We start from the raw sequence: 15,161 nt of genomic DNA, 5'->3' as shown, positions 1-15,161 counted from the left end.
GAGCATCCTTAAGTGCCTCTTGCAGATAGGCAGCCTCACAAGGTCTTGTGAGAAGCACAACAGGCATAGAAAAATGTTTCCTATCCTCCATGACCTGAATTAAGAGCACCGTGTAACCAAAGAGGTTAGAGGTACATGTGAAATTCCAGCGGAGGTCGACAATGTCCTAACGCTTCAGACGGGAGGAACAGAAATGTTTTACAATTCTATGAATCATCTAAATCAAAACAATCAAAGCCTAATTATTACTACTCAAGTGCTAAACTATGTGTTTCATCTTTCCCAAAATTAACATTGGCCCGATAAACCAGATTTGCCTTTTGCCAAACAGATATTACCTATGAGGGGCCCCAAACGTGTGCACACGCATACGTGCATGCACGCACGTACTCATACCCCTACCTAGGAGAGGCCTCAAATATACATGTATGTACCCATGAGACCCTAAACATTAGCCTTGAACAATTCCTCCAGCCATTTGCCCAAATTTCCTACCTCCAGCGTCTCAGTCTGATGCTTAACTCAGACAACGGCTGCTGCTATACATTTACGGAGCAAATGCTGAAAGCTAAACATCATTTTTTGTGATTTTGAGTAAACAACAAACTGACAAAGATTCCAGCTCGTACACCTTGGCTACTATACTGAAGAGTGGTAAAGGGTGCAGAATTGGGGTCAGAAAGACCCAGGTATGCATGCCAACTCCCAACAGCTTAGCCTCAAATTTCTCAGGCATAAAATAAGACCAACCCTTGGGGGTGTCTCATTAGCCCAATGAAAACTACCACCCATTTAGGGTTAGCAGCAACCCCGCCCTCCAAGCTACACCTGATTAGACCTGGACCAATTAGCTTGTGGCCTGAAGAATCAGAAGGGGCCTGAGAAATACGGGCAGTGTTACTAGTAGTTTTGATGAAGACATGGAGACACAGGGGCTGTGGGACAGCCACATTTGTCAAGCACACCAGAAAGAGAATGCAATGCAGTTAGTTCTACCAAGGGAGAGACAGAGAGAGACAGCAGAGAATATGTGGCCCCGAAAAGAATGCGGAGTAATCATAGCACAAGAAGACACGGGACCTCCTCCTGGCAGCAGCCATGGCCTTATAATCAGCTCCTTTTCTTCTGGTGTTAGTTTGAAATGTGATGTCTTGATCACGTGTCCTGTGAGGTTACATAAACTCCAAACAGTCTGGCATGTGTTTTCATGCCTTTCCATGTGAATCTTGTGTATAAAGAGTTGCTGTCGTCCCAATCCATTCTCCTAACCTCGGCCACCTCAGCAACAAGCATCCTCACTCACCGCATCACATGAAGGCTGCCGTGTGAGGTCGGTTCTGATTCAGCTATACCCAGTGATCACGGGCACTGGTAGCTCACACTACCCTCACTGGGTCACCTGCTCATGCACCCCACAATCACCCCATGGCCTTCCCCATGGGCACACACAGTTCCTACCACCTGGCTGCTGCTGTCCTGTACTTTTACAGACTCACTTGTTCTGCTGGTTCTTGCCTGTCCCCTAGACATGTGACCATCCATTTTTGCTTTGCCTTCTGACATCCTCTGAGCATCTATCTAATCTTTTTTTTTTTTTTAAGATTTTATTCATTTATTCATGAGAGACACAGAGAGAGAGAGAGAGGCAGAGACACAGGCAGAGGGAGAAGCAGGCTCCATGCAGGGAGCCTGACGTGGCACTCGATCCTGGGTCTCCAGGGTCAGGCCCTGGGCTGAAGGCAGCACTAAACCGCCGAGCCACCCAGGCTGCCCTCTATCTAATTTTTGAGTCCTAACTTATCCTGACACGTGGCATGCTCCAGGAAGGCTCTGGACTGCATTCCAACCTCACCCCCAACTCAGATGAACTTCCACAGTGCCAACCCCTCTCTTCAGGGCTGGCCCCAAGGCCTTGCCCATCCTGAACACCCGGCATTTCTGCTATTCCCCCAACTCCACCCCATTCGCTGCTGCCAGCAATCTGTGATTCCTCAGCAGCTGCACTCACAGGCCAGGGAGACACCCCCACCACACCAGGCACATGATTTTGCGCCAAACGGGGAGCCGACAGATTTAGCCAACAACTAAAAATCCTATTCGGTGTGCCAGATTCGTATATCATAGAACTCGGAGTCCAGATTTCCAATAAGATCTGAGATTCAACTAGAATTTCTGTGAAATGGAGTTTTCTTATAGAGATAGGGATGGTAAGCTAGCTCGCGTAACACACATCATTTTATCATTCGTTTATCTAATCAGTGCATATCCCCAAGTCTAAAAAATACACTGGGGGCACCTGGGGTGGCTCAGTATGAAGAACATGCAACTCTTGATCTCAGGGTTATGAGTTCAGGCCCCACATTGGGTGTAGAGATTACTTAAATAAATTTTTTTTTTTAATTTAAAAAATTACAGGGCACCTGGGTGGCTCAGTCAGTTGAATGCCCAGGTCTTGATCTCAGCTCAGGTCATGATCTCAGGGTCCTGGGATCGAGCCCCAAGTCAGGCTCTCTACTCTGCAAGGAGTCTGTTTGAGGATTCTCCTCCTCTCCTTTTGCCCCTTTCCCTGCTCATGTGCTCTCTCTCAAAAAAATAATTTTTTAGAGATTGAAAATTTTTTAATGTTTAAAAAAAACTTTTAAATTAAAAATACACTCAAGTTTTGCAGTCTCAGGACACCTGGGTGGCTCATTGGTTGAGTATCTGCCTTTAGCTCAGGGTATGATCCCGGAGTCCCAGGATCGAGTCGCACTGGCTCCCTGCACAGACCTGCTTCTCCCTCTGCCTGTGTCTCTGCTTCTCTCTCTCCCTCTGTGTCTCTCGTGAATAAATAAATAAAATCTTTAAAAAAAAAAAAATTGCAGTCAAACACATAATACACCAAAAAATTGAGTTCAAACACATAATACACCAAAAGCTAGTTCCTGAAACTCAATTTCTTATCTGGCCAAAGATCAAGAGCTTCCCACAAGACCTCCTGATCCAAGGACTCCAGGGTGGTTGTCTTTATCATGTGCTGGAGAAGCAGGTGGTGTTGATGAACAACCATCCTTCACACTTCTGCATGAGGTGGCTCACCATAACTCCTATTCTAAGGAAAAGTCACAAGTCACCTCGATTCCTTGTCAGGCACAAAAGCAGAAATAGTGGCAGGCCAACTGCTGAGTCCTCCTCTCTCATCAGATACTCTGAACCAAACATGGCACAGTCACCCTCAAGTGTCAATTTAAGGCCAGTCTTCATCACAAAGACTGAACATAAATACCTCTGCCACATATCTCAATATTAAAATTATCTTCTGTCTTATCAGACCACAGGTGTCAAGAAGTTAAGATAATAAAGAAATGATGCAGTTATGTACGAACAGGAATAAACTGATCTGGTCAGATCATGTATACGTGGAAATCATGCCAGTCTCAGCACCTATGACCAAAAACCAGTTCTGACACCATTTGTACTCACTGGTATCATATGCAAAGACAGGGTGAGCCCCTGCAGAGTCATCCAAGTTCTGGAGAATCAGATCACTCTGGAAGCAAAGGAAGCAGGTCCAAAACCAAGGGAAACAGTGGAGATCTTGCTACCCAAAGTGTAGTCCAGGGACCAGCAGATGACCATGACCTGTGAGCTAGTTAGATAGGCAGAATCTTGGGCCCACTCAGTCCAACTGCATCATTGTCTGCATCATCTAACAAATCCCAAGGTGATTTGCATGCAAATTAAAGTGTGAGAAATGCTATTTAAATGAAGGTACCCAGGAACAGGTAAGGGACTCTGAGCAAGAGGTCCAAGACACCAGCACCAAGCAGGTACTCTTATTTGGAAAAGTGGTATGACTTCAGAGCCAGCTCATCCCTGGTCCAAATCCAAGGCCAGTCACTCACTAGTGGTACCACCTTGGGCCAGTCTCTGGAGTCTCACCAGAGATTTTTTTTTTTTAAGATTTTATTTATTTATTTGAGAGAGAGAGAGAGCAGGAGCAGGGGGAGAGAGAGAAGGTGACTCCCTGCTGAGCAGGGAGCCCAACATGGGGCTCAATCCCAGGATCATGACCTGAGTTGAAGGCAGATGTTTAACCAACTGAGCCACCCAAGGTGCCCCCAGAAATGTTAATTATACTTCACAGGGGACGTTAAGTGTAAGCATCTAACACACGGTAAACTTGGGATAAACACTGGTTCCCTCTCCATTCAGAAGCAGACACCAGCCTGGCATGGCTGTCTAGATCCAGTAATGCAGAGAGATGAACTACAAATATCTGGGAGACAAAAGAAGTCCAAACCAAGGGAACACAAATTTCTGTAACCAGGAGACACTGCATCATTCTCACACTATCTTTTCCAGCCAAAAGGGGAACTCAACATCAATGAACATGAACACATTAGGGCACCAGGGAAATTTCACTGCTAAATTTCTTTAGATGTCCATCCAACATTCCAGACCAGCTCTGTCCAACAGAAGAAGAATGAAAGCCACATATATAGTTTTAAGTTTTCTAAGTCACACTTAAAAAGGGGAGGGGATAAAATTTTAATTTTAATTTAGTAATATATTTTATTCAACTAAAATAGCCTCATTTTGGGATCCCTGGGTGGCGCAGCGGTTTAGCGCCTGCCTTTGGCCCGGGCGGGATCCTGGAGGCCCGGGATCGAATCCCACATCGGGCTCCCGGTGCATGGAGCCTGCTTCTCCATCTGCCTATGTCTCTGCCCCTCTCTCTCTCTCTCTCTCTCTGTGTGTGTGACTATCATAAATAAATAAAAATTTAAAAAAAAATTAAAATAGCTTCATTTCAACAAATAATCAACATGAAAAAGTATTAGTGAAATATTTTACATTCTTTTTTTTTATCCTTTGGTGTTAAGTTTTCAAAACCTGGTATATAGTCTATGCTTACAGTTCATCCCAGTTAGGACTAGCCACACTGCAAGCACTTAGCAGCAGTATGAGGCTAGCACCCACTATACTGACAGAGAAGTTTTAGACATGAAAATATTACCCATCGATTCCTTCTACACTCAATCTTCTATCACCACCAAATCCCACGGTGCAAGATAATGAATATCTGGTCGCTGTCAAGCAATGTGGAAAGCAAAGTGCCATGGGAAAAAGGGATGGAACAGAGGTGGGGGCTAACCTGCCATATTTTCAAAATCAGGTTTTGTTTCTTTGTAACTCTAGTTAACACAAATTACATCAACTAGACTATAACCGTCACTGACTAGGGTGGATTTTTCTGGAAACAAAGACAGTTGAAGTAGGAGACCTTACTGACAAAATTTACCCAACATGTTCCAACTACAAATAAACGTACAGCCCGGTGAGAACAAGGACACTACCTTCATGCCTCTATTCCCCCACTTTAAACCAGATATAGGGCAGCTATCACTGAAGACCTCACAGACAACGCAGGAGACACTGTGTCTTTTCATGGGCCAAAACAAAGTTACTTAAAAACTAGGTAAAAGGCAGGACAGAAGAAACAACACCCTCCAAGCTGAAAAAAGAATGTCAGAGCAAGGGCCCTTCCCCTAATCCAGGGAAGCTGAGGAACACAGAATACCTAAGATTTGAGGAAGGACTTACCGTGTACCAGGCACTCTGCTAAGCACTTTATATGCACTTAATCTTCATTAACAACCCTCAAGAAAAGTATGGCCTAAAAACTTAAGGAACTCGCTCAAGGTCCCACGGTGGCAGGATGCAGCTTGAGGTCATCAAGGGCTCAGCAGACAGGTGTAGGGCACTGAGAGCCAGGCAAAGGCCACTGAAGATCTCCGTGGCTGAGCCCCCAGATTTAACTAGAACACGAGACATGATCACTTCTCAAACTAAAGACCTCAAACTACCTCTTCCACTCTTGCTATGTTAAATCAGCAAAACTGCTAAAGACCAGCTTACCAATGAGTACCTGTGTGGTTCGCATGATGTAAGGACTGTAACTTCTGAGCTGGCTCATACACCACCCAACACATAATAAGCGCTGGAAGGCAGAAAGACAGTAATGACGCAAGCTATCTTAGACTGGGAGTCCAGGGTGCTGGGTTCTAGTTCCACCTACTGACCCTTCCCCTCTGCCCAATTTGGGTTCACTCCAGAAAAGGAGGAGGTAAGTGTAAATATTTGAACTATTTCCAGCTCGGGGATCTTTAAAAACAAAAACAAATGCAAAAACAAACCAACCAAAAAAAACCCAGAGGGCTTTGAATTTTCTGACTTGGTACGTTTTTCAACCATCTAATTACGATTCAGATCCCTAGAAGGAATCTGCTCCTCACGGAGGCAAATTATCAAAATCAATACCCATAATGAGACCAATGAGTCAGCCTTTGGTAAGCAAGAGTTTTGTGTCCCAAAAAGAAAAGGCTAGGTTGAGAAAACATTCAAGAACTACACCTTGATTTTATCTTCAGGCCTCTCTATGTCCTGCAAGATGCCTGGAATCTCTAATTACGTAAAGTTGTACTGAGACCTCACGGAAAACATTACCAAAAAACCTGCATTTCCTGTCCCTAAGGACCATCGACCAAGGGCTACTTAGGAGGGACGACAGAACAGCTAAAAAGGCCACTGTGAGTCTGTCTAAAAATTACTTATTTCAGTCTCCAGATTTAGATCAAGTAGGATTTGCTCTCGCCCTCTCATTCTAAAAGAGGAAAAATTCAGAACTTCCTGTCTGCAGATGATTCAAGGAATTCTTTAACTGTGTTTATTATTGAACAAAAGATTCTTCTCAGCACTACTTTGAGTTTATCCTTTTCAAAGAACAAATAACAACAAAAACCTCTGTTCCTTCTCCCTTCCAATTTGTATCTTCACCCTATAGTGCCCAGTAAAACTGTACTCTTTTCAACCACTATTTCTTGCACCATCTCTGATGTACATACTGTCATCTCTCCATGATGAGTGAGGTCAATGGAGAAAACAGAGCTAATTACAAGGGAACCTCGACTGTGTCCCAAACTTCTCCATTTCATGTTCTCACCTCAGTCATCATCAACTACAATCTCTAATGTGAACCTTATCAGTGTCTGTCTAGCACCTACCCATGCCCTCTCTCAGGCTCCACGTCCTAGCCTCCATACCCTTAAACACCTTCCATGGTTTCCTCATCCCCACCAATTCTGGTCCCCAAAGCAGAACGGCCTAGTGGTGAGGAACAGGCTTCAAATTCTGCCTCTAGTCTCCTTTGAGATGGCAGGCCTTGGCCAAGGTCTTCATCTGTTTCCCACCTACACCACGGGAAGGAATAAAGGCACCCAGCTCCTCTCACTGTTTCCATATCACATGAGACAACAAGCGCGAAGGCCCACCAGACGGGCTGCAGTGTCTGCAGAAGTCAGCTACTGCGATTACTTTCTGCCTCTCTGGAAATGCCTTACCCTCCAATTTTCCAAAGCATGCATCATTAAGTAAGTTCCTCAGCTCCTCCTTCTTTCAGGCTTTGACTATACAAAGCCTCCTTATCTTATGGAACCTCAAACTCAACCTTTTCTACATCTTTCTTCTCTATCATCTCTGTTCTAGGCCAATTCATCCCAGTCCAGACCAGCCCAAAGAGATCCTGGTGAGGAAGGACATCTCTATGGGCAACTCAACCCAACTTGAACTCACTGTATTAAGCCCCTTCACATCCACCCTCCAAATCTATCCTGCCTGCTGAACACAGCAGCTCACAGGCAAAAGCCACCAGTAGCAAGGAGCCTCAAGGAGCAAACCTGGTGCCATCCTCTGCTCCTCCCTCTCCACCAGGGCCCGCCTTCTCATCGGGTACACACAGCTGCCCCCTCTACTGCCCCATCCCACTGTTATCGCCTTGGGTCAGGTTCTCCTCTCTCCTGGGATCTGCTGTGGTGGTACCCTCATTTGACCTCCCTGCCTCCAGCCTAGAGAGTCTCCATTCCAGCCTCGGACACTGCCTCGAGACCAGCTTTCTGCTAATACCGCCCACATGAGGAAGTTCCCACTCGGAATGCACTGTCAGAACGACCTTCAGAAGTCTGGCCCCTGCCTGCCTCCAAATGTCATCTCCTACTCAACCACTCTCCACCCCCCCTTCCCACCCCCCACCACACACCACCAGGCTTGCTCAGTGCCTTTCCATAAGCTGCTCCATCCGACTCTTATACTCCTTCCCTAGTCTTTGCCTGCTATACCTACTCTTGTCTTTCCCAGTTCAGCACAGAAGCCACCTCTTCAGGGGCTCCTCCCTCTTGACACTGGACATTAGGTGGCCCATTCACATTCCTATCATAGCATACCTAGGCTACTTCCTGCTAGAGTTTTCTCTCTGGGTTCTTTTACCCCTCATACTCCCGGCGCCTAGCACAATGTCTGGCGCATAGTAAACATTCAGTACCTCTAAAAGGAATAAAATAATCCCCAAATTAAGATCAGTCCCACTTCTAGGACTCTCCTCTGTCCACAGCACCATAACCTTGGGTCTGTTTGTTCTTATCATTCTTGAATGCTATTTTATCCTCTAAAAAATGTTGGAAATTAAAAAAAAAAAAAAAAGAGGGTAGCCCAGATGGCTCAGAGGTTTAGCGCTGCCTTCAGCCCAGGGCATGATCTTAGAGACCTGGGATCGAGACCCACATCAGGCTCCTTGCATGAAGCCTCTCTCTCTGCCTGTGTCTCTGCCTCTCTCTCTCTCTCTCTCTCTCTCATGAATAAATAAAATCTTTAAAAAAAAAAAAAAGGAAGTTAAAAAAAGAAAAAAACAAAATCACGCTTCCCAAATCTCCCCAATTCACTGCCTAGATTTTGCTTAAATATTTCCACTTCCTTAAAAGGATATAACCTGAACAGTAACTTCAAATAATAAAGCGACCCCGTATTTTGGCAGTCAGAAACTCAGACAAATTAGAATCAATAATACGTTGTTTACGCAATTCAGATTTCAACAAAGATCTTCGGTACCACTTTCCAAAACTGTGATTCTGTTATTGTTTGGCGTGGTATTAAACCTGAAGACAAATGTAAAAATTAAACTGCCAAATGTTTCTGAAGAGATTAAAAATAATTGCTGTAGGAAATAGAGGATATTTTACCACTGGCAGTTTTTTGTTTCCACTTTTGGCTAATTCCGATTAGTTCTGGGTTATAAAGCATGTCATCCCGTTAGTGAGTGGTCTATTATCATAATCATCTCTCGTGTGTCTTCAGATAAGGCTCCCTGCAATCTCGTACTGGGGAAGTCTTCACTGCAGCTGACAAGGCCAGAGCTCTCTCATGAGCAGCGAAGAGCTCAATGTGTCTTCATTCAGACTTCTAACTCTTGCATACTTACCATATGACCTGGCCATGCCCCTACCTCGAAATATTTAGGGGAGAGACATAAAAACTTCCATTCAGACAAAAGCCTATATGCAAATGTTTACAGCAGCTTTATTCTAACGCAACCCAAACCTGGAAACAACCCACAGATCCTGGGAAGCGGATAAACAAACTGTGGTACGTCCATATAGTGGTCTACGACTTGACAATGGAAAAGCAGCACGTACAAATAGACACGACATCACGGATGAGTCTCAAATACTCTGCTAAGTGAAAGAAGCTGGTTGTATGGCATTCTGGAGAAGACCAAATACGGGGCCAGAACAGATCGGTGGTTGCCAGGGGTTGGGGTGGGAAGTATCTGACGACCGATGTACGGCAGGAAGTCGTGGGGGTGATGGAACCATTCCCCGTGGACCGTGGTGGTGGATACACACAGCATTACGCTTGTGTCCAAACCCATAAAACTATATACCACAGAGGAAATTTTACCGTATGTCCGTTTTAAAGTTTAAAAAGTTAATTATTTAACCACGACTTGGTTAAAGATCATCCCTCGAAGAGCATGAACACACAGGTCTAGGTTTCCTTAATGTTTACCGTGGATGTGGTTACTGTACTGATTAGGAAGGGATGTTGGGGGACTGAGGAGGGAGCCACCCCAAATCTTTTCCATGTACTTTCGGTTTCCCTCGCACTGGCCACTGTCCTGCAGTCCCACATCAGGGCGACCTCTTCTCCAGCCGTGGACAGCTAGATGGAGCTCAGCAAGGACAGGAGGAAGGTTACTCAAACCCAACAGAAGACAGACCCAAGAAAGCATTTCAAGGGAAGAGCTGAAGGGGCACGGGAGCGACAATTCTCTACCTCATCCTCTTCAAAGGTACAGGCAGGAAATACCATCGACATGTCGGCTGCCTCCCTCCTAAACCCTTCTTTAGAGAGGTCAAGGTGGGTGGGGCGGGGAATCTCTTTAGGAGAAAAGAAGTGAGGGGGAGGTGAGGGGGGAAATAAGCCTCCCCTCCAGGACCAGGCAGGAGGCCCAAGAGTCCTAAAAGCCCAGGCTCTAAGGTTTTTCAACACAGGAAAAATTAATTCTAAGTAAGCAAGGGATGAAAACAAAGGTTCAACACCCAGTGACACTTTCCAGAGTATCCTCCTCAGCCAAACCCACACATTCCTCCTGCAGAGGGGATGGCGGGTCTGTCATTCCTGGAGACAGCCGCAGGCGCTCTCTGGCTGGCTCCAGGTGTGGCGAGTCCGCATGGCGACGGTGACAGCAAGGGCACAGGCCCGGCCCCTAGTGTGGGTGCCACCCTGTTTCTCTCCTGGCTCTTCCAGGAAGCAGAATGCTGTTGCTCATTCTCCACACTCACTTCCCATTCCCAAGCCCAGAAAACTGTCGGTTTGTCTCCCCCGCCCAGAGACCTGGGCCTGCTACATTGTTATACCTCAGCAGGAGATCGCCACCTGAGACAAACCTCGGTCCACAGATGAGCTCCTTGATTGCAGCCCTGGAGAACCAGCTCTCCAAGCTTAAACAGCACTTGCAGCTGGAAAGACTGGCCAAAATGCAAAACAAATGCGATTTTCCAGGAGCCTTGGGGGGGGGGGGGGGGGTAACAAAGCTAAAAACCACAGAGAGAGCAAACCAGAACATTGTGTGACATGCAATGCCTTACAAAGAGGGCTCTTGAAACATGCTACCAAGAAACATTCATTGCAAGGGGTTAGCTGTCAGAGTTAAAAATCACTGACTTTCTAAAGACAGGAGTGAAGGACTAAATTATAAAACAGCTTATTGTATTAAGCTAATTAAGGTTTATCATATTAGCCATCTGAGTTTTAGTTGGCACCAGAAAAGCAGGAGCAGCATATCATGCAACGTGGATTGCGATCTGCTATGCAAGCAGATTTCTACCACACTCAGACACAGAACCTCTGGCAGTCGAAAATGATGTAGAATTGAAAACCAATTTTAGCACAGTGATTTGTAAAGAATTTTGTTCCATCGTGTGAGCTATTTACTGGTATATCGGGCCGAGATTACATTTATCTTTATTAAATACTACACAAAGTATTCTGAGCTAACCATGCACTCGTTTCCCTTTTGCCAGTTTTATCACACACTGGATGCTCTGCAATCCCATGAAGAAAAAAAAAAAATCCGTAACAATAAAAACCCTTGCATACTTGACACCCTTCACTGCAGACACTCTGCCCACCAACTGCCAGCACACAACTTAACATATTCTAAGATCCTCGGCATCTCTGAAAAGGCTCTACTCTGCGCACATCAGAAGAGGAACAACATACCCTCTTCAAAGTAGGGGACAAATGTATTTTCAATCCTGTCCTCTATGGGCTCCTCTTGACTGTCCTTCTACCAAACCAGGACAACAGAACTAGTTCTCTCTGTTGTTGAGATCCTACTGGATAGGATTCTGGAGCTGCTGGCTTCCTGTTTGGGGAAGTTGCAGCTCTTTTCACGAGGAACCCCAAGGCAAAATGTTCAGTGTTCCCCCTGTAAGCGCTCACAGCCTTTGTTCTTCACTTTGTTAGACTCATTACTGCTTTCTTCTCTCTGCTCCTCGAAAACCTCTGGCTTTGGGGGTACACAGAAAACGCCAGCTCGAATCTAACTGCAAGCTCTTAAGGCATCAGACATTTTCCACCATCTCCTGCTACAAAGCTCTGAGTTAACAGGCATCTTTTCACAGATGAAGCCAGACTAGCCGGTTTCCTCCTGGTACTGCATTAGCATTCCACATTAAAATGTATGCCACAAATAATCCAATGGCAAACTCACCGTCAACAGCCCCCAAAATCAATAAAAGCCATTCCACCACTTGACTCGGAGTGAAAAACCTTTCAGGTTAACACAGAGCGCAAGGTAAAAAGGAAGGTGATGAATGAACAAAAGGCAGATCTACCTTCAGACGCCTCAAATCCTAAAAAAAGGAGGCTAGGCTGCCTCGATTTGGCCAAGTCCTTCCTTTTTTTTTTTTTTTTTTTTTTTGTCATCATCGGGATAATGCTACATGTGTGCTGCCTCAGTCTTATGCAAAACAAGTGCATTCTCCACAAGGCCCTGGTGCCTACTATTCTCTAAACTTGCCTCTTTCCAGGCCTGCCTCTTCTAAAGGACCAGCCACATGCGAGTTAATGGAGTCATTCTGATTTTTGTCTTGATAGCAACACCATCATAAAGTCACTCTAATCCCATTAAATGTGGATAACATTAAGAGTATTTTCTTCTCCACTCTGAACCCAAAAACCATCTCCAGGGTACCAAGCCACTACTGTCTGCCTGTCTCTGCATGGATCTTCAAATAAACACTTAAATTCATGCTCAAAATATCATCTCTCACCTTGTGAACCTTGACCTTTTGGAAAGACTTTGGCCCAATGTTCAGTTACTGTCACACGGTTGCATTCTCTGCAAATATGAAAGGGTTAAAAGCAGCCCCAGTCAACAGGCCTACAAGGAAAAAAAAGACAGCATGTATGCCTTACAGCATCACTGGAACGCATTTATGCTCATTTCCTAGAACAATATTGTTACCTTTTGGCCTTCATAATAGTCAGAAGTATCCCCAACACCCTTTAGTAGCTTCTAAAAGGAAAAGCACAAAACAGAACATCCCCTGCAAGAGAAAAAAATTTAAAAAAAAAAAAAGCATGCAAAGTAGCATTCTCCAGCAACAAACAAACTACCATCACAAACCCATCAGTTCATTTTGGTTCTGTTTTGTTAAAAACACAGAGAAAAAGAGAGAGAGAGAGAGAGAGACAGAGAGAGAGACTGCATAAACCAAGTGTCCCCACCCTAGCAAGGCACATTTTTTCTTTAATAAGGGTCATAAATCTCAGCTCCTTGTCCATCCCTTAAGCAAAAGAAAAAGGCAGGAAAAGCCCAAGTAATCTCAGACCTTGCAAACCTGCACATTTTTTTCCATCTTCTCTACACAGAATCTTTTAAGGGCTCCATTAGTCACGTACCAGTGCTGTGTGGTGTCTAAGTGTGCATTCACATACTGTGTTGGGATGGTACCTTCCTGCAAGCTCCTCTGCTTTTGGCTGCCATGAAGGGAGGAAGCTGCTATCCCACTGTAGTAGCTCAGTGACTGCATTGTGTTCAGGAGCTGATCTGCCTCAAACCAGTTTCAGCCGGTTCTGGTCACCCTACATAAAAAAGCTATGGCAACCCTCGCTGAGTTGCCAACAAGTCCCTGAAAATCATCAGCACGGAGGGGATCTCGCTGGGGGTTGCTTTTTCCCTTTTAGGTCTTCGTGAGGAGGGGCAGGTCATCGTGTGTCCCCCCACACACACACCCTCCCCCTGCGCACAAGCACACAGCCCTGGAAAGGCTCACCTCACCAGCACCCCAGAGCCCCTGAGGGCCCATCCCCCCCGGCCCCTCCACCCCAAAAGCCCACCGCAGACACTGTTTCCCCCTCCTTCTCCTTCCCCCACTTACCTCCCACAACCTGGCTCCCATCTTTGTGTACGTGTGTGTCAGTGTGTGTTCTCTGTGTTGGTGGCTGACAAAGAGCCCCCAAGAAAGCAAGCTTATGTGTGTCTCCTCACACTGGATGCGTCGGCTGCAGGAGCGGCCTCGGCCTGCTAGCAGAGTGGTGCTGGCTTGTTGACCAGGCTCCTCTCTGCCTGTCACCCCCACCCCACCCAGCCCCCTCCTCCCGTCCCTCTCTCTCTCCCAGCCCTGTCACCACCACCACCAGCACCACCACCACCACCACCACCACCACCACCGGCAGCAGCAGCAGCCCCCCCGAGTCTCCTCCTCCTCCTCCAACCTTCTCTTCTTTCAAGCACCTGGGGGTGGGGGGAGGTGAAAGAGGAGGGGGGAGTCCAAATCCCTTCACCTCGGGGTAGTGAGGGCGGGTGCCTGGAGGTGGGGGCGACAGGAGGAGCCCCCCCGCCCCAGCCCATGCACCCGCGCGAGTCCAGGGGCAGGAGGCAGAGGCCTCGGAGGGCTGGAGGGAGCCCTGGGGGCAGAGCGGGCGCCCACGTGGCCCCTCGGGGCAGCTGCGGGGCCTAGCCAGCCCGCGCGACCTCGGGGCCCCCGCGGAGGCCGGCGGGGCGCGAGGCCCGGGCGCCCACGGCCAGGGCGCGCCAGGCCCCGGCAGCCAGGCCGAGGGGCCCGCGGGGCCGCGCTCGAGGCCCCGGCGCCGCCGCCCCCGCCGCCCCCGCGCCCGCGCCCGCGCCGCCCGCCGCCCCCGCGCCCCCCGGCCCGCGGGCGCGCACCCACCCCCTGCCCGGGGTCGGCCCGCGGCGGTCAAGCCCGGGCGCCTGGGCCGCGGCGCGGACGACCTCCGGAGAGCGCGGCGCCGCCGGCGGCTGCTGCTGCGGCTGCGGCTGCTGCTGTCGTCGTCGCGGCGGCGGCGGCTCCCATGCTACGGGCGTGTCCGCGGCATCCCCGCCGCCGGGGGCTGCGTGTGCGTGTGCGGAGCCGCGGCCCCGGGCCGCCCCGCCGCCGCCCCGCCGCCCCGCCGCCGCCGCCGCCCCGCCGCGCGCCCGGGCCCCGCGCCTCCCCGGCCGGCCGGGCGGGCGGCGCGCTCTAGGCCGCGGGGCGGCGGGCAGCCTCGCCGGGGCCTACGGGGCGCTGCGGGCCGGCGGCGGCGGCGGCGGCGGCGGCGGCGGCCCGAGCGGCAGCGAACAAAAGGGAGCGCGGCGGAGGGGGAGGGGGCGGCCGGGGAGGCCGGCGGGGGAAGGGAGGGCGCGGGGCCCGGGAGGCGAGCGCGCGAGGCCCGGAGCGCCGGGCCGCGGGGGTGCGCGGAGGCTGCGTGTGGGCTTGCTTTGTTTTCCTTCTTTCCTTCTTTCTTTTTTCTTTTTCTTTCTTTCTCTCTTTTTTTTTTTT

The 15,161-nt window shown here is 48.3% G+C and overlaps 1 protein-coding gene across 9 annotated transcripts in view; it reads right to left on the bottom strand.

Moving 5' to 3' along the window:
* ZNF532 (zinc finger protein 532) overlaps nt 1–14,824 on the bottom strand; it is a 106,551-nt gene extending 91,727 nt beyond the window's left edge. For 4 of the 9 annotated variants that reach the window (XM_041739435.1, XM_041739436.1, XM_041739438.1 and 1 more), the window contains exons 1-2: nt 12,845–13,752; nt 12,651–12,760 (exon numbers count right to left, since the gene is read on the bottom strand). The gene's annotated coding sequence lies outside the window, so the exon portion shown is untranslated. The other 5 variants (XM_041739432.1, XM_041739430.1, XM_041739429.1 and 2 more) reach the window with 5 other exon arrangements.
* Between the last annotated feature and the right edge of the window lie 337 nt (nt 14,825–15,161).

The sequence above is a fragment of the Vulpes lagopus genome, chromosome 24 (genome assembly GCF_018345385.1).
Source record: "Vulpes lagopus strain Blue_001 chromosome 24, ASM1834538v1, whole genome shotgun sequence".
Taxonomy (NCBI): Eukaryota; Metazoa; Chordata; class Mammalia; order Carnivora; family Canidae; genus Vulpes; species Vulpes lagopus.
The sequence above is the reverse complement of the archived record's forward strand: the minus strand, read 5'-3'. Positions and strand labels throughout refer to the sequence as shown.